The sequence below is a fragment of the Apodemus sylvaticus genome, chromosome 10, assembly GCF_947179515.1.
Source record: "Apodemus sylvaticus chromosome 10, mApoSyl1.1, whole genome shotgun sequence".
Taxonomy (NCBI): Eukaryota; Metazoa; Chordata; class Mammalia; order Rodentia; family Muridae; genus Apodemus; species Apodemus sylvaticus.
In genome coordinates, this window is record NC_067481.1 from 23,888,401 (window position 1) to 23,912,898 (window position 24,498).

The 24,498-nt window shown below is 46.6% G+C and overlaps 2 long non-coding RNA genes across 4 annotated transcripts in view; one reads left to right on the forward strand and one right to left on the reverse strand.

Moving 5' to 3' along the window:
- The window catches only part of LOC127693392 (uncharacterized), a 49,393-nt gene extending 33,333 nt beyond the window's left edge, over positions 1 to 16,060 (reverse strand). For 2 of the 3 annotated variants that reach the window (XR_007979691.1, XR_007979693.1), the window contains exons 1-3: positions 15,866 to 16,060; positions 13,040 to 13,205; positions 12,466 to 12,553 (exon numbers count right to left, since the gene is read on the reverse strand). This is a non-coding gene — a long non-coding RNA (uncharacterized LOC127693392). The remainder of the gene's footprint in view (positions 1 to 12,465; positions 12,554 to 13,039; positions 13,206 to 15,865) is intronic. The other variant, XR_007979692.1, reaches the window with a different exon arrangement.
- Positions 16,061 to 19,513: 3,453 nt separating this feature from the next.
- LOC127695289 (uncharacterized) lies at positions 19,514 to 24,498 on the forward strand. The gene is made up of 3 exons (XR_007979937.1): positions 19,514 to 19,753; positions 21,853 to 22,073; positions 23,743 to 24,498. It is a non-coding gene; the product is annotated as an uncharacterized LOC127695289 (long non-coding RNA).

Genomic DNA, 24,498 nt, shown 5'->3' on the forward strand with positions numbered 1-24,498 from the left:
ACTCATTTCTGTCAACCTGGACTACAGAGTGAGTGCCAGGACAGCCAGGGCTACACAGAGAAACCCTGTCTTGAAAAACAAAATGAATAAACAAACAAACAGAAAAAATCACTAGATCAGAAGAAATGTTAGAAGAAAACTAAAGGCCTGCCAGTCTAACACTCCACTATACAGCCCTGTGCAGATGCCCTCTAGGAAGGTAATTACAGCCTATTCCAGCAGCCCTGGTGAAGACATTGGCCCCAGTAGTATGCTAACCACCTGTGCCTACCATCCACTGGTTCTCAGTATGGCTGTGCTGCTATTTCAGTTGCACAGAGAACTCAGGAATGCCCCCAGCTTGCTTCCCTTGCAACAGGGTCCCAGGGAAAACAGACTAAGGAGCCAAAAGAAAAACAATAGGCTTCCCCCATCTACAGAGAATCATAAACAGTCATGCTGCATGCTAATCCTTCAGGACTAGGAAAGTTCAAAAGATGGGGCATGTTCCAAGGGGCTGGGCAGTGTGAAGGCCATGAGTTGTGGCTGAAAAGTGGCCCTGGCTCACCTTTGAGACACTGAGCCTCATTACCTGTTGGATATGAACTATAACAATCTGATGAATGGCTACCCTAATGTTGAGATGCAACTTTGTCAAACCTCTACTTCCAACTACAGAGAGATGTTACATGGTTGTGTCTTCTACCCTAAGAAGTGGTCAATACATGTCATCATAACCTGACTCATGGCAGGGATGGAGAAAAATTTGGTTAATTTCTATCCTTATGTCCCCAGTGATGAATATACATCATATACTAGTGAACAGGCTCTAGGAAAATGTCCAGTGGAAGAGTGGATGGGTAAATGAGTGGATTGGTAAGTGGGTAAATGGATGGATGGGTGAATGGGTAGATGGATAGATGGACGGGTGAATGAGTAGGTGGGTGGATGGATGGGTGGATGGATGGATGGACGATGGATGGATGAATGGATAGATGAATAGGTGGATGGATGGATGGATGGGTGGATGGATGGATGGATGGATGGGTGGATGGATGGATAAATGAGTAGGTAGATGGATGTGTAGGTAGGTGGATGGATAGATGAATGGGTGGATGGATGGACAAATGGATGGATGGATGGATGGATGGATGGATGGATGGGTGGATGGATGGATAAATGAGTAGGTAGATGGATGTGTAGGTAGGTGGATGGATAGATGAATGGGTGGATGGATGGACAAATGGATGGATGGATGGATGGATGGATGGATGGATGGATGGATGGATGGGTGGATGGATGGATAAATGAGTAGGTAGATGGATGTGTAGGTAGGTGGATGGATAGATGAATGGGTGGATGGATGGACAAATGGATGGATGGATGGATGGATGGATGGATGGATGGATGGATGGATGGATATAGGTGTAGATACCAAGTGGTTATAGCCTGGGCTACCTGCCTCTAGGATTTTAAAGTTTTAGTGATACCTTCTGTAATAGAAGGTATTAAAAATCCTGGCCTGGCGCTTCTTCCCTATTTTAAACTATTTATGTTCCCAGATGAAAAACACACACAGCCTTCATATTTTTAATATGCCTTAGGCAGTACAGTAGCTGGGCACTGCCTTCCCTCCATGTTATTAGAATCTACTTTGCTGTCGATACTACTGTTTCCTCTGGGCTGCTCTTAGCTCCAACTGGCCAGCCCACATGGCCACGTTTTTATGGCTCAGCTCACCCACGGTGGCTCTCCTTCCTCCTCTCCTGCATGTTCTTCTATTCCATAGTCGCTTCTCCTCCTCTTTCTCCTCCTCGTGGTCCTCTCCCCCAAACCCTGCAACCCCCCAAACCTCAACTTCACCTATGTCTTTTCTGCCCAGCTGTTGGCTATCAACATCTCTTCAGTAACACTTTTCCTCCAACAAGGCCACACCTCCTAATCCTTTCCAACAGTGCCAAGCCTCTGGTGACCAAGTATTCAGATCTGTTCACCTGTGGGCCATCTCCTTCAAACCACGGCGCTCTGCCTCTCGCTCTCCATCATTTCACGGGAGCTCTTGCCTCTGAGTGGAACTGACCTCCTGGTTTAATGTAAAGCATGTAATGGTAGCAGGTTGCCTTATTAAAAGCTGCAGGGGCGCCTGACAGCCACCTCACCCTGGGCACCTCACCAACAGGGGGCCTTTGGTGTGCCTTTTTCCTCCTCACGGATGTCACTTGTAACCGGCTGTCTGATTTTCAGCTTGGAGTCCTCATAAACCTCCTCTTGCAAGGATTGATTTGAGCGTGGGGAGCTGCCGGGCTGAGAGGCGTGTGGGATGCGGGTACCATTTTAGTCAGCCCCCACTTCCTTGAGCAGCATGACTCTCCGCATAGAGGGTAGAGAAGAAAGAAGGAGGGGCATGCAGGTGTCAGCCTTAGAGACCTGGCCGAAGAGACTTCCTACAGAGGTGAGCACGGAGCTTGATTCTGTGAAGGAAAACAGTTGCTATAAAATGCAAGAGAAACTTCCAATCAAAATGATGCTGTGGTGAATTGTGATTAGCAACCCATCTTCCCTGGATGTTCACGGCTTGGATTGGTTCGAGGCTTGAACTGCATCCTTCCTGAGTTAACTTCTCCAATATCCTAACCAAGCTGGGGTGGGGGCGGCTGGTGGCTTCTGAAAATGGCAGTTGTTTACATAACCCTTTCCAGACCCACTGCCTGAGGGAGGGGGGCCAGGAAAAGCCTCTGCCAGAAGCAAGCCTCACAGTCCTGCAATCACCAGAAAGACAAAGGGGAGCATTGCCAGGCATAAATCACTACGTGGCCCTTGTGGCTCAGTTAACAAGTCACCTCCTCTTCCTCCTGCTCCTCCTCTGTTCCTGCCAGTCAATTGAACTTGGCAGGCCGTGCTAGTTTTCCTTATAATGCCAGCTGATGAAACCGCCTCCCCAAAGCAAGCTATCATCAACTCAAGCATCTCAAAAAGGAGCTACAGAAGGTGGCCTCTCTCCCCACTGCAGCTGCGAGAGAAAAGCCACTCCACATGAAAAATGAAGTCCAAAAACATATAGTTTAGTCTTCTGGGCCATATGCAGACTCGTGAATATTCATCGATGTTCATAGCTAGTCTTAGTTAAAATAAATCCATCCCTCCCCTTTGATGTATTTGTTCAATAAAAAGGAATGTGGTGGGCCAGCGAGTTAGCTCATGGGATAAAGGCACTCACCACCAAGCCCGAGAATGTGAATGAGTTCAAGGTCTCAGACCAATCTGGTGGGAGGAGGAGTGAACTGACTCCCAAAGCTTGTTGACCTCTGACCTTCTCATGCACACTGTGGCAAGTAGTACTCAGAGAGAGATGGACACACACGGTAGGTAGGTAGGTAGTAGGTAGGTAGGTAGGTAAGTAGGTAAGTAGGTAGATGATTGACGGATGGATGGATGGATAGATAGATAGATAGATAGACAGACAGACAGACAGACAGACAGATAGATAGATAGATAGATAGATAGATAGATAGATAGGTATTCTGTTTTGTTTTTGAAGTAGGGTCTCACTATGTAGCCCTGGGTGGTCTGGACTTCACTACATAGACCAGACTGGCCTCAAACTCAGAGATCTACCTGTCTCTGCCTCCTGAGAGCTGGGATTAAAGACATGTACCACCAAAACTGGCTTTAAAAAAAAATTAAAGGGTTGTAAGATTCCTACAACTTTTGAGATGGTGGCCATGTCTGCTAAAAATAACTCTTAGACGTGCCTGTCATGTTCTCCCTTGAGAATGGTTTGTTTTATAAATGACATTGTAACTGACATTTCTACACTTTCTTTTAAATTTTTGAGTTATTATGGTTTGTGTGTGTGTGTGTGTGCGCGCGCGCGCACGCGTGCCCACTTGTGCATGCGCACACACATACGTGCACATATGTGGGTATGGGCATGGACATGCCATGGCACATGTGTGGAAGACAGGTCCATTTTCTCTTTCCACCTTTGCATGGGTAGCAGGGATCATACTCAGGTCTCCAAGCTTACAGGACAAATGTCTTTGCCCACTGACCCATCTTACCCACCCTGCACCTCTTTCTCTATCATATGACAAGTTATTAGCATCATCTAGTTGCACAACGGCACAAGAGAAGTCTGAGACGCCACGAGCGTCATGAGCACAATTTCAAAGGCTCTGCTATTGAACAAGGTTAAGCACGGTTTCCCCACAGCATAGCGTGCGTCACCGCATAGAGTTGGCGAGGACTGAGCATGCGCAGTCGTCCCCTTCTCTCCTCTATCTCTTCATGCCCTAAAATGCTAACCCAACTCTGCTTGAAAACGTCCCTGCAGGATCCTTCCAAGGGTTTCACGAAAAAAAATTCATCACTATTAAAGTTCCTGTTACTTTCTTGCCATAATAAAATACCGGACAGATGCCCTCTAAGAAAGCAAGGATTTATTTCAGCCGGGGGGGGGGGGGGGGGGGTCAAGGGGACCTGACCATCTATTGTCTACCAGGCAGGCAGCAGGAGCTTGGTTGATCACATTTGCATCTGAAGTCAGCAAACAAAGAGAGACGATGTTTACCTCCGCTTGCAGCTTGCAGTACCCCACATGTTTCTGGTAGATCTTCCCAACCTTCATTAACCCAATCTAGATGCGCCAGGGGCTTATCTCATCCATGATTCCAGAGCCCTTGGTACTCACAGTCTATTAACCATCGCAGCATCCCCATCTCTTTTGATGTGTTTACCAAAGATCTCACCCGCACCCAGGGTGAGCTGTAGAGAATGGGCCAGGCGATGCAAGGTGGAAAAGCAGGGACTACTGATCGCCAAAAGCATCTAGTGTGACAGCAGCATGCCGAGGGTGGGGGTGCCAGGCAAGCACTAGTATCTGCGTTTGATCCTCAGAATCCACGGAAAAAAGTCAGACACGGTGTGCACTTGCCAACCCAGCACTAGTGAGGCAGAGGTGAGAAGGTCTCTGCAGCTTGCGAGTCAGTCAGGCCTTGTACGGGTGAGTTCCAGATTCACAGAGAAAGCCTATCTCAAATACAAGGTGCACCAAAGCGCCTGAAGACTGACACCCAATGTGACCTCTGGCCTCCATGCACACGTGCACATGCAGGCATACAGCAGTAGATGGGGGAGGGGGGAGCCTATGATATATTCATCAGGTCCAGCCTCGCCCAGAGTCCTATTTGGGATGTCAGTGGCTTTGCAAGATCTAGTTGAGATTCTAATTAGTCAGACATCAAGTACAAAGCCACCGGCTCACTCTCGGGCTCATTCTCAGGACATCTCAGGCCTTCTCAGAAGCAGCAGCCTCACAGTCTACTTCCCTTCACCCTCCCCTAACTCATGGGCTTAGACACATGGTCAGCCTGATTCTGGGAACTCGGAGGATTGGTTTCCTTGACTGGCATGGGTGGTGGTTTGAGTGAGAATGACCTCCACAGACTCATGTGCTTGACTGTTTGCCCACAGTGGGTGGAACTGATTAGGAAGGATTAAGAGGTGTGGTCTTGAGGAGGTGTGTCACTGGGAGTGGCCTTTAAACTTTCAAAAGCCATGCCATTCCCAGTTAGCTTGTGCACTCTCTCTCCCTCTCTCCCTCTCTCCCCACTCCCTTTCTCTCTCCATCTCTCTCCCTCTTCCTTTCCCCCTCTCCTTTACAGTTGCTATTTCAATATATAAACTCTCAGCTACTGCTCTAGTACCATGCATGCCTGCCTCCCTGCTGCCAGTAAGCTGTCTTGGTTGTGGCATTTTGTCACAGGGCCAGAAAAGAAACTAAGACAGCACATAATCACCCTGAGCCCTTGGAGTTATACATTCTTCCATCTCACACACTGCTAATCATCCTCTCCATCTTCGCCAACCAGAACCCCATCATCTAAAAAAAAAAGAAAGAAAGAAAGCAAAAGAGCCCATCATCATCATCCATTGGTTAAATACATCCTCATAGTGAGCTACTGTGCAGCCATTAAAAATGATGTTGTAGAGGAACACTTAATGACAGGGAGGAACGTTCCGGATGCCTTTGCTCTGTGAAAACGTCAGTCCACAGGTCCACAGTACCTCAAAGCACAAACTCACCTTGAAGACATATTGAAACTAGACAGAAATGGTCATCTCTACATGGTTCCTGCTCACCTTTGTCTGTTTTTTAATGTTCTATAATAATTATTTTTGCCATTAAACAAACACCAAATGAAAATAGCCTGCTTATTATAGCTAGACTGGGTGGCTCTCCTTTCCACATTTACATGCTGAAGTCCTAACTCTTAAATGTGACTGCCTAGCCGGGCGGTGGTGGCACATGCCTGTAGTCCCAGCACTTTGGTAGGCAGAGGCAGGTGAATTTCTGAGTTCGAGGCCAGCCTGGTCTACAGAGTGAGTTCCAGGACAGCCAGGGCTATACAGAGAAACCCTGTCTCGAAACAAAAAACAAAACAACAACAACAAAAAAATGTGACTGCCTTCAAGGGGCCAGGCCTTTAAAGAAATAACAAAGGAAAAGTGAATTCATGTGCAGGATCCTAACACAATGTTACGAGTGTCCTTATAGAAGAGAAAACTGAAGTCATCAGTCAAGAGTGCCTACTGACTTCATAGAAGACCCAAGTTCAATACCAAACACCCATGTTAGGTAGCTCCCAACCACCTATGACTCCATTTCCGAGGGATCCAATGCTCTCTTCTTGACTTTGCAGGCACCCCCAAACAAGGAGCTCACACATACACACTGTACTGACTGGTTTTGTGTGTCATCTTGACACAGGCTGGAGTTATCAGAGAGAAAGGAGCTTCAGGTGAGGAAATGCCTCCATGAGATCCAGCTGTAAGGCATTTTCTCAATTAGTGATCAAGGGAGGAGGGCCCCCGTGTGGGTGGTGCCAAACCCTGGGCTGGGTTCTATAAAAAGCAAGCTGAGCAAGCCAGGGGAAGCAAGCCAGTCAGTAGCATCCCTCCATGGCCTCTGCATCAGCTCCTGCTTCCTGACCTGCCTGAGTTCCAGTCCTGACTTTCTTTAGTGATGAAAAGCAGTGTGGAAATGTAAGTTTAATAAACCCTTTCCTCCCCAACTTGCTTCTTGGGCGTGATGTTTGTGCAGTAATAGAGACCCTGACTAAGACACACACAAATACAAAATTTAAATAGACAAAAATTTAAACAAGAAAAGAAAATGGGGTTCCAGATAACTTGAGCCCTGAACAGAGACATCAACACACAGGCAAGGACAGAAGCCTTCCAAGCAAACATTACCAACACCGACATCTTGGACTTTAGGCCAACGCACCTATGAATTCTTCATTGATTGGGGCCTAAGCCTGTGGTATTTTGCTATAGTGCCTGAGCAAAGACACTGCGTGTCTTTCAAAGCCCAGTGAGTGCCAACCCTTCCGGGCTTCTCTATGCATGGCTCACACTTAGAACTGAGATCCCAGCTGACCTCTCCCTACATAAGCAAGCAAAGAAGGGCTACTAACTGCAAGGAACAGGCGGGCATTGCTCCCAGACCCAGACTTACCTGAAAAGGTAAAGGTCAGATCTAGTCTGTTGGATGCCGCTGAGTACAGAAATGGCGCAGGGTGCGAGCCCTCACCTGGTGTTGGCCACAGTGAAGGATCTCAGATTGGATCCAGCCATCCAGTTTTCTCCCCATCTCCCCTCAAATGACCCCAGTGTGTACCAGCAACTGAGCTGAGGAAAGAGAGAGACAGAGACAGAGACAGAGACAGAGAGACAGAGAAACAGAGACAGAGAGACAGAGACAGAGAGAGACAGAGAGACAGAGAGAAACTTGCCCACCAGAAGTTCTTACCACCTCAGGAAGGTAAACTGGCACATGATACTATGATGTAAGATTTTTTTGCGGGACTTTGAGGGGAAACCCTATCACTAATTTCCTATGGGGCTTTAAGCAAATTACAGGTATCTTGTGGTCTCCACTTCCATGGCTAGAAATAGTTACAGAAGAATGTGTTGCGGATTGTCATCTGGGGCCACCATCAATTATTTATTCCTAGTTTCTGAGTGTGATAATATACATATATTATCACATATCTCATATACATAATATACATATAATATAATCCCAGTGTAGAGGAGGCTAAGGCAATGGGATCTCGAGTTCTGGGACCCAGAAAAACCCCCATCTCAAAGAAGAAACAAAACAGGGCTGAGATGGAGTTGAGCAGTAGCGCATCTTCCTAACCTGTACCAGGGTGGAATTCTAATGCAAAAATAACTAATCCTGAGAGAGAACAGCAGCATCTGCACTTAGGAAGGAAGTGAGAAAAGCTCCCAGAGGAGCTTGCACCCTACTATCCCTGGCCCTCACTCACCCCTAGGGGCGAACAGCATTTTCCAGCATCAATATATATGGATTAGCAGAGAAACTCATCAGGTTGGGTCAATAGCAATAGTATTAATGGCAGCCACAACCCGCCCCCCCCCCTTGAATTCAGAGCTGGTCTCGTGGGGGCCTCAGTGCTGCTTCTTCCTGAGTCCTCACCCACCAGACAGAGCTCTCAGGAACAGGGAAAGCCACTCATTGACCTATTCTTTTTTAAAGGCCTTTGAGACAAGAGGCTTCAGAAACGGGTTCAGCTGCAGTTTCTCACCCAAAGACACAAGTTCATTCATGAGTGCCTCTCCGTAAGTATAAGTGTGTCTGTGACACAATGTCATTTGAGATTCTGGTGAATTGCAGTACCTTAGCATGAATTTTGTCTCTTGCCTTTGATGTGTGTGTGTGTGTGTGTGTGTGTGTGTGTGTGTGTGATGATGATGATGATGAAAGAGAATACACCTTCAAAAAGGAAAAAAAGGGAGAGAGTTCCTCCTTGCTGAGTACCACACGGTATCATCCTGGACCGTGGCACTGTGGGGCCTCGACGGGGAGCTCTGTTGACGTTCTACAGCTCACCCAGTGCAGCAAGGAGGCAGGGCTCTGCAGGAAAACCTCATCTTCCTGAGCGGGTCAGCAACCCGGGGAGATGGGTAAAAGAGTTGCCCAGGAGCCACACCCAGGGGGCTCTGGGGCCTTGGCAGGATCTACAGCTAGTGCGGGGGTAGATCTCCTGCCCCAGGGCCATGTGGGCAAACCATCTCTGCTCTTGTTCATCCAGGGAAACAAGCAACGCTTTCTAGTCACCTTTTTCTCACAGAGCTGCCAGACGTTACTGTCTCTCTATCGTGTCTCTGTCTTTGGACAGAGGACATGAGACTGAGAAGATACAGCCCCTGTCTCCAGGGACTTATGGCCTAGTAGGGGCCCAGGAACAATGATGTCCTTTCTTTCTCATCTCTACCTTTATCTTATAGCCCTGGCATCAAGAGGTGAAACAAGCTGGGTGAGTCTGCATAGAAAAAAAGTACTGGGCTGGCCCTTGGCAGCCATTTTAAACAAGGGTCAGCTGCCATCTTGGTAGCCACAGGCCTCAGGAAAGATTCATGAGGCACTACTCAAGATCACACTAATAGCAAGGCTGAATATGCTACCCACTCCTAGAGAAAAGGAAGTGATGTCAGGAGAGGAATACGCAGGCAGCAGAGACAGGCTGCTGATGGGTCTCTGCGTGAAGGATCTGGGAGACCTGGGTCTCTGGCTCTGCAACAGGCCCAGAGACCTGTGAAGAAGCTAATGAAAGAATTGCCCTTTTGGGGCCAGGGAGCCAGGGAATGTCAGTGGGGGGATCGCCTAAATAATACCTACAAGACACATCCCATCATCATAACAGCTTGATATATCCAGCCTGGTATGATCAAAGCAGGAAGCTCAAATACTTCCCTGGTCCTACCTGGTCAACACAGAAAAGAAATGTTTGTTTCTGTGGTGTTTGGTTGGTTGTGTTTTGTTTTATTTTGTTTTCTGTTATTGTTTGTTTTTGTTTGTTGAGACAATCTCATATAGCCCAAGTTAGCCTTGAACTTACTACGCAGGTTAGGATAACCTTGAACTTCAGATTCTCCTCCCTCTATCTCCCAAGTGCTAGACTCGCAAGTGTGCACCTCCGTGCCCAAGTGAGACCAAAGTCTAAGGCCCAGCAGTACACGTCATCATTGGAAAAGCCTTTAACTCTAAACTTTGATAGTTCTCACATGCAGGCTTGGGAACAAGATCCACACTTGCCAAGAGACAAGATGAGATGAACTGAGACGGGAAAGAGGGTGCAGGAACAGCTTTGAAAGCCATTCTGTTGTGCTCTGTGGACCCTTCGAGCACTCTTAGTTAAAAATGGCCTCTTCCCATGGGGACACCACCCCATCCACAAGACTTGCAACCCAAAGTTTATCCTGTCTACAAGAAATGCAGGAACAGTAAATGGAGTAGAGACTGTGGGGATGGCCAACCAATGACCAGCCCAACTTGAAACCCATCCCAGGGCCAAGCACCAGTCCTTGACACTATTAATGATACTCTGTTGTGCTTGCAGACAGGAATCTAGCAGGACTGACCTGAGAGGCTCCACCCAGCAGCTGACTTAGACAGATGCAGACACTCACAGCCAAACAGTGGACAGAGCCTGGAGACTCTTATGAAAGAGTAGGATCTTGGTCTCCACAGGGAATAGGGACTCCACAGGAAGACCAACAGAATCAACTAACCTGGACCCTTGGTGGGTTTCAGAGACTGAACCACCAACCAAAGAGCATACACAGGCTGGACCTAGGCCTCCCCACATATATGTAGCAGATGTATAGCTTGGTCTTCATGTGGTTCCTGAATAGCTAGAGCCAGGGCTATCCCAAAAGCTGTTTGCCTGTCCATGGGATATGTTCTTTTAGCTGGGCTGCCTTGTCTGGCCTCAGTGGAAGAAGAATCACCTAACCCCACAGGGACTTGATGTGCCAGGGTCGGGGGATGGGGGGACTACCAGGGGAACCCCCCAACAGCTCAGAGGAGAAGGGGAGGGGGATGGAGGGAAGGTTTGTGGGAGGGGGTGACTGGGAAGGGAGCAGTGAGTGTGATGTAAAGTGAATATGTAAGAAAAATAATATTCAATTCTGTTATATAGAAGAAAATAAAAACATGAAACTAAAAAAAATAAACCAACAAATGACAACAAAAAGCCCCTTGGCTATCTCAGTAAGCAGCACAGCCTGGCTTTACCTTTTTTTTCTTTTAAAGATTTGTTTATTATTATATCTAAGTACACTGTAGCTGTCTTCAGACACAACAGAAGAGGACATCAGATCTCATTACAGATAATTCCAGAAGAGGGCATCAGATCTCATTATGGATGGTTGTGAGCCACCATGTGGTTTCTGGGATTTGAACTCAGGACCTTTGGAAGAGCAGTCAGTGCTCTTACCCGCCAAGCCAACTAAGCTAAGGGAACACACAGTGCACAGATTGTGTGGGGGAAGCTGACCACCCAGCTTCCTGGTTCTGTCCCAATGACAGGAACATAAACCTGGACCGCTCTCACTCCAGGTGTGGTCCAAGGGCATCACCTGTGGATTTAGCAGAACTGCAGATATCAGACAGCTATATCTGACCAGCTGGGGTTTCTAAGACCGCAGGTGATTCCTGCACACACTAAACTTTGAGAAGTTCTGGGAGGATCATGGTTCTTGCCTGGGCATTGGAATCCTCTGAAGAATGTTAAAAGCTAGTGGTGCTGGGGCTGGAGAGATGGCTCAGCAGTTAAGAGCACTGACTGCTCTTCCAGAGGTCCTGAGTTCAATTCCCAGCCCTTCAATCATATGGTGACTCACAACAGTCTATAAGGAGATCTGATGCCCTCTTCTGGCTTGCTGTGTATATGCTGTGTATGTGCAGCATGCATACATTAGTTAATTAAATTTAAAATGTCCAGGTATACTGGGGATCACACTGATTGATTGATATTCGTTGACTGATGTACCTCCCAAAGGTTGAGATCTCACCTCCTAAACTAAGGCAGCACTATGCAGGTCAAGCAAAGGTCAAGGTACATGTAGTCTGGGCTACACCTTTGAGATTCTCTTTCCAAAAGAGGGGGAAAAAAGAAAACTGAAAATCAAAACCTAAAGTAACTGAGTGTGCCTGCAACACAGGAATTCGAGGCCATCCTCAAGTACACAGGCAGCTATCAGTCAGCCTGAGCCATGTTAAGACCCTGTCTCGCCGGGCGGTGGTGGTGCACACCTGTAATCCCAGCACTTGGGAGGCAGAGGCAGGCAGATTTCTGAGTTCGAGGCCAGCCTGGTCTACAGAGTGAGTTCCAGGACAGCCAGGGCTACACAGAGAAACCCTGTCTCGAAAAAAAACCAAATAAAAAAAAAAAAAAAAAAAAAAAAGACCCTGTCTCACACAAGCCTTTAATCACGGGGGCAGGCAGCTCTCTGGGTTTCTATGTTCAAGGCCAGCCTGGTTTACAGAGTGAGTTCCAGCACAGCTAAGGCTACACAGAGGTACTCTTGTCTCAAAAAAATAAAACACAAAAAACCAAAACAAGCTTAGCCCCTACTTCGGCAAGGGCTGTAGTTCATTTAGTAGTAGCTTACCTAAAGTCTCATGGCAACTGAATGACAGTCAGTAGGACTTGAGCCAATACCTCCAACTCCTGGTTCCTCTTCTATGGGATCTATTGCCCTACGGAGGAAAATGGAGTTGAAGAGAGGAGAAGCATTAGGTCCCAGAAGAAGAATTTTGAGGATATGAGTGACCTTATGCCCTTAGATTCCTAACAGCCTTGCCTTCTGAGGCTGTAAGTTCCTCAGAGGCTGGGAGTAAGACAGGACTCCATTTCCTTACCATAGCTGTTCTCTGGACAGGAGGAGTCTCTACACCTTTGCCCATCCAGCCTGGCCCTGCCTTTCCCACAGTCTCCCCTCAGCTTCCCAGAGACACTGAGAACCTAGGGGCTGTCCCGCACTCAGCCCCACGATTCTCAGAACTCAGGTGAGGTTTCTGAGCCCCCACAACATCGACTCCTGGCTCCTCTCAGAAGTGCAGGGACAGGCCCAGTTCTCAAGTCAGCAACCACGAGGAGCCTTGAAACCTGCAGGGCCCAGAGGCTCCCTTGAGACTTGTTTTTACTCTCTAGTCAGGGCTTTGGGAGGAGGGGTTGTTTCAAACCTGTGATTGTCTCAACTTCGTACTTCTTCTGGTGTGTTTTTGAAGTGGCTTTTTGTTATTCAGCCTTGACTTACTCATCTTTCTCTGCAGCTGTGGAAAAACGTGTTCTGCCCGTGGCAGGGCACTTGGATTCCATGTAAACAGTTCTCCTGTTGGCTAGATGGGGCTGAACAGATAGAGGGGGTTCAGACCTGTTGCATCCTTGAAATTAAACATTCGATGTAAACATTCTTGTGTTCGAGGCAATTGATAGGGACAGACACAAGAAAGCAGACAGGACTCTCTAGACACATAGTCATCCTAACACTCTATGGTCAGTCAGTGCAGGTCCTGTTCTGCAGGCTAGACTAGGTATGAATGAGCCTTGGGTCTGTGAGGAGGAGGAGAGCCACCAGCTAGGAGCCTTTCTGGTCTCTCTTTCTTCCTGAAAATTGAAGCGCTGATCTCTAATTGCTTAATCTAATATGGTAGCCACTTACCACAGACAATTACCAGATGGTCTCCAAGAAGCTAATGTGACTAAGGAACTAAATTTTGACGTAAATTTACTTGATTTAAATGAAATTTACATAGGCACAAGTAGTAGATATGTTGACGTAGCTCAAAAACTGCAGAGTCTATATACTGTAGCACAGGCTAGTTTGGAACTCACTGTGTAGCCAAAGCTTGCCTCAAACTCACAGAAATCGTCCAGCTGGACAATGCAATTTGTCCTTTGAGGCACTGAAGTGTCTCCCTTGTCTGGGGCAGAGCTGCCAATGGTGGCAGGCTTTGAAATCACTGCAGATGTTTTGAATGGGATTCTAAGGTAGGCCAGGTTGGACCCAAAGGCTTCCTTTCCCAACAGCTCGCCCAGCAGGACCTACTGTGTGCTTATTTGCTCCCTATGGTTTAAAAAAAAATTAAGCATCACAATGCTTATAAAAGTCTTCTATATCCTAAGCACTCATCATAGAAAATTGAGAACACTCAGAAAAACCAGAAGATCAAGGGTTAAAACACTTCCGCCTCTGTCCTTCCCATGGGTCTGTCTACACTTTCCACGGAGATTGGGACTGTGCTATGCTGGCTCTTTTATTTATTTTTAATCTTTTAAAAGATTAAAATTTAAATTTATTTTTGAATTTCAATTACAATCTTTTTCTTTAAAAAAAGATTTATATTTATTTTTATTTGTGTATGTTTGTGGGAGGGGGCTATATAAGATTGCTTTCAGATGCCAGAAGAGGGCATCAGACTCCTTTGGAGCTGGAGTTAGTGATAGGCAGTTAACACAGGTGTAGGCAGTTAACATGGGTGCTCAGAACCAAACTCGGGCTCTTGCCAGAAGTAGCAATTTGCTTGTAAACCCTGAGCCTTCCTCCAGCAAGTACACTGTCTTTTTCGTAAGTGTTCTTGCTATTCTCATTTGATTAACAAAGATTCTTCCACCAGCCGGATGGTGGTGCACACCTTTAATCCAGGCCCTGGGAGGCAGAGGCAGGCAGAACTCTTGAGTTGGAGGCCAGCCTGGTCTACAAAGTGAGTTCCATGATAGCCAGAGCTACACAGAGAAACCCTGTTTCAAACAGACAAACAAAGAAACCAAGTATTCTTCCATCACCAACTGTAATAGTTGTCTGGTATTCTATAATGTATAAAAAACATAATTTATCTAAGTCCACATTAATATTGCCTCAATTTTGGTCTTATTTAAAAACCATTGCTATGAATATAACAATATCGATATCTTTGTGAAAAAACAAAAACTATTCACTTACCCCTTAGGAAAAAGGAAAAGAATTAAACCAAAATAATACAAAATTCTAAGAATTGTGAATATTTACTAAATCATTCTTGAGAAAAGTTGAACCTGTTCATATTCTTACTGGCAGAGCATGAGAGCCTCTACATGCTGGCTCTAGAGCCTGGGAAGATGGCTCCATAGGAGGAGTCTTGCTTGGTCACATTCTACATAAAGTCACCTTCAGAGACTGCTATACAAAGATGCTAAGCATGGTAACAGTATTGATGGACTGAATGTCTTCTGTATTAATCACGTCTCCTTAAAAAAATATTGACTTATAAAGTCATTGTGCTCATTTGATAGATAGATGGATAGATAGATACACACACACACACACATATATATATATATATTCATACATACATACACACATACATACATTCATACATACATAGATATATAAAGAGACACATAGATACATAGATAGATACATAGGTCAATCAATAGATAGACACATAGATACATAGATAGATAGATAGATAGATAGATACACAGATGGATAGATACATAAATACATACATAGATATGTAGATAGATGATACATACATACACACATACATACATACACACATACATACAGTTTCAGCAATCACAGATAGGGTGAAAGCTAGGGAGATCTGTGTCTCTGGGCCTCCAATTCTGAGCCCACCTTGCTGGGCAGTACCAGCCCTACACAAAGGAAACAGCCAATGGGAGGCTGTGCTTCAGAGATCTTTGAGAAAATGTCTTGCTGAGTCTGCAAAGCATGGGGGTGGGGGGTGGGACAGAAATGGCAGTGGGAGATGGCGCACAAAGGACTGTGCTAAGAGCAACAATAAGAGCCTGTCACTAACCCCTGGCCTGTGCTCAAGTGAGGCAACCCTTGTCTTCTGTCTCCATGAGTCTCTGCGTCCCTACACACACACACACACACACACACACACACACACATACACACACACATCTGAGTCTCTGCAGCCCTGCCCTTTCAGGAGTAATGCAAATCCTCAAAGTTGGCCTTTTCATTAGAAACTCATTGCAAGTCCAGTTAAGGAACTCACCCGTCCATGTCCCCCGGAGCAGGAGGTGAGAAGGGCATGGCGGTCACCTGACCCTTTCCATGCCTTGACGTCTAGTCTCTTGATCCCCAGTTCTGCCCTATGACATCAGCATCAGGGTGACATTCTCCTACCTGCTCATGCCTGCCTTCACCACCCCCTCTTCCCTGCTCTGTGACGCATGATGTCCCTGGAGAGTCCCCCCACATCATCACAGAATGAAAACAAAAACAACGAAAAAATACCAAATCTTCCTCTTACTATGTCTGCCCCCTCAACCATGGCTGGCCCACATGCTCTAATACTAGAGATGAAATTGCTTCTTTTTTTTCTATCTCTCGTTTCACTTCTGCTATTTACACGGAGGTGCCTGCCAGGGACCTCAGCCCCGAACCTATCTTAATTTTAATTCAAGTTTATTTTTGGAGCTCTCGGCTGTTGCTACAAAGTGCAAAAGGGAGCTTGTGTCAATCAGTCAAGGAAAGTAAGGAGCCAGGAGAGAGTTGTAGAATGGTGTTGGTGACCTGCTCCAGGCCAGGTGCCCCTGAACAGGACTTCATTTCATCCCTATGGTGTTTCTAAGATGTAATCTTAGTATGGGCTGCATTTTCATAGACAGGGAAACTGAAGTTCTGTGCACTTAGTGACTTGGTCAAAGCCAAGTGCTGAGTTTCAAAGACTTGGATTTGAAACCCGGCCTGACACAAAAGCCAGAGTTAGGCTGATGAGATGACTCAGTGGGTAAAGGTGATTGCAGCCAAGCCTGACGATCTAAGTTCTATTCCTGGATACCCCCATAGAGGAAGGTGCAAACTCTTTCCTCCACATTTAAACTGTGGCACATAAACATGGGGGAGGTGCGTGCACACACATACACACACATTTAAAAGGGGGTGGCTGTGCTGACCCCCAACCCCTACTCACACTCGATTTCACCCATCTCCTATAATCACTAGAATTCTCCCTGAATTCACCCATGCCTTCTTTCCCCTGTGTGTCTCCATTAGCTCTGCCCCAGCAAACTGTCTCCTGTATTTTGCCTTTTTTCTGCTTTGAAACAAAAAATACGATCAATCTCAGGAGGCTCTGGAATTTTAGGGTTTGGTTTAATTTCCCCCACCTCCCATTTAAAAGACTGGTTACCTTCCCCTAGGAGCCCTGTTAGGAAAGGGGTTGAAGTGAATGCACGGGAGAATCCCACTGGCCTTGCAGCTCGGCTGGACTCCCAGGGCTCCCATTAAGGAATTCAAGGGTCAGTAAGCCGATTCTGCCCCACCTACCAGTTGGAGACCAGATGCACACGTGGCGGTGGTTGAGCAACCCAAACTATTAGCTATTTAGCGCTGTGACAAAACACGTGATACAAAGAACTTAGGTAAGGGAAGGTTTATTTGGGCCCACGGTTTCGGGGAGTTCCGCTGAGCGTCATAGGGCTCCGGTTCCGTGCACCTGAGCAGGATCCCATGATCCACACGGGAGCCTGTGGCAGAAGAGAAGCCATTTGCTTCATGGCTGACGGGGAAGCCGAGGGGAGGAACCGGAGGAATGCCGACGATCTACGGACTCTCCCTTTCTCTCTGTTCAGTTGTGGGGAAGAACCCCAGTTTGCAAGAGATACTCTATTAAGGGTGGGGCTTCCTCTCTCCGTTAATCCTCTCTGGAAACAGCCTCACAAACACAATGCGAGGTGAAGTGTTTCTCACCAATCTCATAAGTGATTCTAAAGTTGGCAGGGCACCACATAAGTGGTGGTCAGAAGAGGATATCAGATCCTCTGGAATAGAGTTATGGAGAGCAGCAAGCTGCCAGGAGGGTACTGGGAACTGAAGCCAGGTTGCAAGAGCAATAAGTACATTTAACCACTGAGCCCGGACTCTCTGGCCCCTAAACGTAGAATATTAACATAGAATATCTATGGAGATAGATAGATAGATAGATAGATAGATAGATAGATAGATAGATAGATAATAGATAAATGGATAGATGGATAGATGGATGGATGGATAGATAGATGGATAGATAGATAGATAGATAGGTAGATAGAGAGATAGATAGATAGATAGATAGATAGATAGATAGATAGATAGATAGATGGATAGGTAGATAGATAGGTAGAGAGATAGATAGATAGATAGATAGATAGATAGATAGATAGATAGATGGATGGATAGATAGATGGATGGATGATAGATAAATGGATGGATGCATGCATGCATGGACAGACGGACAGACAGACCAACAGTCACACACACACACACACACACACACACACACACACTTACTTCCCTCCTTTTACCCAGCAGCCCATGTATCTCAGCTTTGTAAAAGGCTTTCAGGAGTAGCAGCCACAGGCCACAGCTTAGTCTAGAGTGTACACCACAGCTATGTATCTCCTGTGTAGGCCTGAAGGGGCTCAGGATAATTTGAGTGGAGAATTGGGGTTAGAGCATAGTGGGGCATAGCAGGAAGACATGATCCATGGGCCCATTGTCTACCTGTCAGAAGGGAGAGCAGTCTGGAGAAAATCAGAGCTGGTCTCAAAGGTATGGGTCCCTCTACACAACACAAACCGGATGTAATACCCACTGCATGTTCTCTCTGCCTGTCCCTTTAAATGTCAATTCACCAAGACATGGAGTCACAGCAGACACAAACCTAATCTTTGAGAGGAAGCTATACCCTAGTTTGTCCCAGTGCTCAGGGTTGAACTCAAGCTGTTCTTTAAGCTATACAAGTGCTCTACCACCAGATCAGGATCCCTGCTTTCTTCAGTTTTTCTTTGAGACAGCATCTTACTAAGGCTGCCTTTAAACTCACTCTGTAGTTTTGACAAACCTTGTACTTGAGATTTCCAAAGCACAGGCCTGTGTCACCAGGCTTACAAGAAATTACTCTTTGGATCAGTTCGACCGATTGCAATAATCTGTTTTCCCAACTCCAAGATGGGGGGTGGCCAAGTAGGGAGAGGTTTCAACACATGCACTCCAGTATTTACACATAGAATCTCCTCGACTGCTCCTCCTCTTTGCTTTAAAAGTCTTTGTTCCAGAAACTATAGATAGAAAGACAGATGTCTAGTTCCCCGAGGCTGAGAGCAGAGGAAGGTATAAACAGGGAATCCAAGGGGACCTGGGGAGGGCAAGGGAAGGGAGACACAGAACGGCATCTTGCGTCTAGTAGTGTTTAGACACTTATAAGCGTTCAGGGGAGGGAGGTGGAGTGAGAGAGGAGCCCTAGAATTATATTCTTAGATGAGTGAAGTTTGCTATATGTAAATTATACTTTAAAATTATGTAATAACTTTTTTCCCTCCAAACCACATTTTAAGAAAGCTGTGGGAATTTCAAAAGGGAGTATATCAAGGCTTATAAATTAAGTTCCTTTGCGGTGACATTTAGGGTGAGACAGGGTGGCAGCCATCTGCTGTGTCCCTGGCCTGTTCAGCATCACACCAGTCGCCTCGCTTTCTGTAGGGAATTCCCTTGTTGTTATTCCTCCTCACCAAGAAGTCGAGAATGCCTAACCTCCCAGCCCACACAGGCACGTGACCTACGCTCCACCAATCAGAAGCTCGTATGCAGATTTTGCTTAAGAAATGGGAACTAAGGTTTGGACCCTAGGGCCATACGGAGCTTCCATTTTTGTGGGCATTGGGGCAGCAGATGTGTTTTTAGCTTTGGGGCGGTCAGTGGCGAAATTGAGTTCCTTGTTTAATGATGATGTCGGGGAAAGACCTGGATGGGGGAGTTCCAGTCTCAGCCCGCTGCTGCTGACTGTGAGCCTCCTTTGGGAAAGTCCTTAACTTCTCTAGTTCTCTATTTCCTCATCTCCAGAATGGGTATCACGACGCCGACTTCACAGAGATGTTCCGAGATGAAATGATGTGATGGCGTAAGTACGAGCCCCTGTCCTTGCTCAGTCTCTCAGATCCTGGAAATGGGTGTCCTGCCTTTCTCTCTGGAAGCTCCCTGAAGGCCAGGCTGTGAGTCCTTCATCCAAGCTTGGACAAGTATTTCAAACCAGAGTCTCTGTGAGCTTTGCTCATTAGCCAAAACGGATGTTGGCCTTTGGAAGCCAGGGCCAGGGACTATGCACGGAAATAGTGTTCACTGAGTTTCCCTCCTCTGCCTACTTCCTCGTGAGTTCTAAGTAGCATCTATTTGAGGTCAAATCTATTGGAATGTACTTTGGGTTAACTCTAGGTGCCTTTTGGTTGAGCACCAAGACTATACTAAGTGCTGTGTAAGAAACAGATAAGGTACCCAGTATGGAGGATGAGAAATACCAAGATAAGCCTGGTACCCAAACCTCAGATAGTGATAGGGACACCCAGACAATGTTCTGTAGGCTTGGGGGCTTCTGAAATTCTTCAGGGAATTGGGAGCTCGCTGAGCTGGATTTTTTTTTTTTTAAGTGTATGCGTGTTTGGTCTCCATGCATGTGTGTCATGAGCATACCCGGTACCCATGGAGAACAGAAGAGGGTATCAGACATCCTGGAACTGGAATTACAGACACTAGTCAGCTGCCATATGGATGCTGGGGACCAAACCTAGGGTCCTCTGCAGGAACAGTAAGTGCTCTTAACTACTGAGCTGTCTCTCCTACTGAGCAGGCTCCTTTAAGTTGAATCTTGAATAACAGGTTAAAAGATGACAGAGGAGGAAGGAACCAGAGAGAAAAAAAATGTGTGGGAAAATTCCAGAAAGATGAAAGGGGGTGGGGGTGGGGTGGGGTGGGGAGGCCTTGACCTGGAAGAGTTTAAGCACAGTGCAGATGCAACGGCTCCAGATGTTCACACATCATGGGCCTCCTGAGGTCTTCAGAAGATGAACAGTGGGGTCCCCAGAGGTTGAGACCAGACAGGACAGACCGCCACTATTCCCTACTCCGAGAGGACAGGACTAATAGAGAGCTGCCTGACCCACCTGAGCTGAGACCCTGAGCCTCGTCACTCCAGCAGACAGGGCCAAGTTTCAACAAGCGCCAGGACACACTGGGTGTCTACGTCACTCGCCAGCTGTGCGGATGGGCACACTGGGAATGGGCAGTACAGACTTGGGCTTTCTAACACATCACTTTGCTATGAGATCAATCCCAGCATTCCCTCTCTCGTCCTCACCAGAATTCCGGTTCTCACGTCCAAGCTAAGAGGCTTGCCACCTCTCTAAAATAAAGGTCACCTCAGAGGTCAAGAAAGCATCAAGACAAACCTTGGGTGAACCCCAGGACTGTGACTTGGAGTTGTCATGACAACAAGGCAGTAGAGCCAGATTTACTCTCTCCTAAATGGCAGGAGGTTTAGATGAGTAACTCTGAAAGAACAGAGTTTTCCTATTTACCATCTTCAGACCCCCTCCTCACTTGTCCCCCATCTCTCTCCTCAAGGACCTTAGCAACTTGAAAAACATAGACACACATGCCTGCCTCCTCCTCTCAGTGTCCAACAATGAGTCCTCACAGCAAAACAGGAAGCCTCTTCCTGCCAAGGCAAAGCCATTGTGTTTTCTCTGTTCACGTGTAGACAACTACCGGAAACCACTACCCAGCCATGGCAACAGGTGTCAAGGCAACCCTAGGCTTCCCGCCAGCCTGTGCCCTGCCCTTCTTCCCTCTGCTTCCTCCTAGAGAGTGTTCTTTTTGTGCAAGATTGTCATCTTGATTGATCTGGGCACTACTGTAAGCAAGCATCCTGATTACCTTAACTTATATGAGAAGACTAATTGACCTCACAAGTCAGTCGCCAAGGGCCTGGGCTAGGATCTTAGACTGCATAAAAAGGAGAAAGATTGCTGATTGAAAGTTCATCTTCCTCTTGTTTCCTGACTATAAATGCAATGTCACCAGCCACCCCAAGCTCCTGCTGCCATGATCCCCCCAATCAGGATGGACCCTATGCTGCAACTGTGAGGCATATTAACCCTTTGTCCCCTAAATTTTTCTTGTCAAGGTGTTTTTTTTTTTTTTTTTTTTTTTTTTTTGTCACAACAGCAGAAAAAAACAAAGCCAGCAGACACTTCCTCCTTGCAACCTGGCAGCTCACGTCGCTTGGTCCTTTTCCCTTTGGAGACCAAAGATCTCACTGAGACTTCGAACGCTAAAAAATGATCATCATCCAAATACAGTTCCTAATGCTAGCCAGGCAACACAAGAGTGTACGTGCGTGGAAATTTAGCAAGCTTCTTAGCTCTTTTTGGATCACAAAATTCTAGGTAAGATCTGAGATGACTCTCAAATTCTGGTGCCCCTAATTGGATGCCTGACCTGCCTGTAAGGTTGCCTAGTCTTGAAGCTAAATGGATTGTGTCAGTTAAGGTTAGTATTGCTGTGACAAAACACCATGAACAAAAGCTATTTGGTCAGGAAAGGTTTTATTGGCTCTCACTTCCATATCATGGTCCATTATCAAAGGAAGTCAGGGCAGGCACTCAAGGCAGGGCAGGAACCTAGAGGTAGGAGCTGATGCTAAGGCCGTGGAGGGGTGCTGCTTACTGACTTGCTGAGCCTGCTTCCTTATATCATCCAGTATTAGATGGAGATTAATCAAGGTTGCATGAAAAGAAGAGAGAAGGCTCTGCACAGACGCAGATGGAAGCATGTAGTTTTTTGTTAGAACTATGAAGGGCAGTAGTCTCTCTGAGGAAAAGACTGCCAACCAAGGCACAAGGGGGGTTTGAGGGTTTCATAGGACAGAAAAGGAAACTTTTGAGGTTGGAAAATTCCATCTGCAGATCTGTTTCCTGAAGTCTCAGAGCTGTAAATACCAACCAAGGGAGGTTCTTATCCATTGGTGACTTCCTTGTCAGGAGAATCCCGGCTCCTAACTGCCTGCGGATCTTAGCAGTGTATCCTTGGTCCCATCCAGAGTTTCTCAGCTCGCCTGAGGCTTTTAGCTCATTAACCCTTCATCCAAGACCAGCAGTCCAGGGGCAGCACCAATCCCAGCGACTGGCCTCAGAGGCTCGCCCACAGGCCAATCTGAGGGAGGCGTCCTTTCAACTGTGGTTCCCTCTTAAATGACTCTCGTGTGTGCGAAATTGACATAAAACTAGCCAGCACACTGATTATTCTGGAGTGAAATAAAAAAAGAGTCCTTTCAACTGTGGTTCCCTCTTAAATGACTCTCATGTGTGTGAAATTGACATAAAACTAGCCAGCACACTGATTATTCTGGAGTGAAATAAAAAAAGAGCTTGAAGATGGGGTGGGGCCAGAGTTAAGGGTATGTCTTAGACTTTATTCATTCAACTGCAAGCTGGGAGGGCTTAGAAGACATCAGGCAATATCAATGGGCACGTGACCTTTGGATGCCATACGGAAGAAGGACAGTAGGAAGTTTCTGCAGACCTGGTTCCAGCCAGAAGCCTCTGCTCTGACTCCTCTCCTGGGATTCTTTAGGTCAAGGACCTTCTTCAGGTGTCTTCCTGTATTCCTTTATACTAAATTAAGTTTTCTTTCATCCTGTGAATAATCAAGTCATCAGTGAGGTGGTTGGCTGACATGGCCCATAAAGATGATTTCCAGGTCCTAGGTCCTGCTCACACTGACACTTTTGCTTGTGGGCAAAACTTCCCCTAAAGAACAATGACACGCATTCTCAGAGGACAGGGGAGAAGACAGTGAGTCTCAGGTGACCGAACATTTTCCAGAGAGAGAATCGTGGACTTAGTCCTTTCAAGCCAAGCTCTGCATCAGCAAGAGCTAGCTTGACATAAGGAGAAAAGCCCCTGAGCTTGGAGCTAAAGGTCACATCGCTTGTAAGTCTCAGTTTCTGCAGCCACAGAACAGAAAGTTACCAAACACAGCAGCCCGAGGGTTTCATGAGAGAAGGTCATGGAGTCCCAGTCACTCACTCAGTAAGCTTGACTCTTTGATCTGCAGCCCCCAGCTGGCCTTGAACTTGTGGCAGTGGAGAATGTCCTTGGAATACGGAAGCCAAATAGAAACCTGGAAATGTTACTCGTCACTGGTTGGAAGCCCTGGACCACGGCTGATGGATGCTAGATTCTGAGTATCTACCCCCAAAACTCCCCAGAGTAGATGTTTAGTACGTGGTTGCTAGATAATGGATGGACAGACTGACATGGGCTGGTGCCTAAGAAAAGTCTAGCATGTCATCACCCACCCCAGCAGCCCAGAGAGCTTCATGTCAAAGACACAAACTAAATCTATCTCATGTGCCAACCACAACCTAGCCAATGGGCAGTTATCAAAGCCAGAAATCTGGCCCAGAGGCCGTGTCGCTCTAAAACGAGGCCAGGTTAAACTTCGTGGTGCTCTCTGCCCCCTGAAATGCCAGCTTCAGCAGCCCTTTTGAAGTTGACTGAGTGAAACTCCTGACCATCGTGTTTCTTCTCACCACTGCCTTCCTCCCTCACCTGGACCACCCCCTCAGCTCTCTAGGTGCCCTTCCTCCCATAGGAGTCTTGATTGGACTCCTACTGTGCCTAAGCTATGCCAAGATTGTCCCCTAGCTAACTCCTGCAACGTTGTGATGCAATATTGTCTTTCATTATTTCCTAAATACCATGAAATACGTAATATATAAAGCCATAAAAAATAATGCAGTGAAGACTTTAGATCATCATAAATAAAACATCACCAGTGTCCTTCCGAGCCCTTCCTGAAATCAGGGCA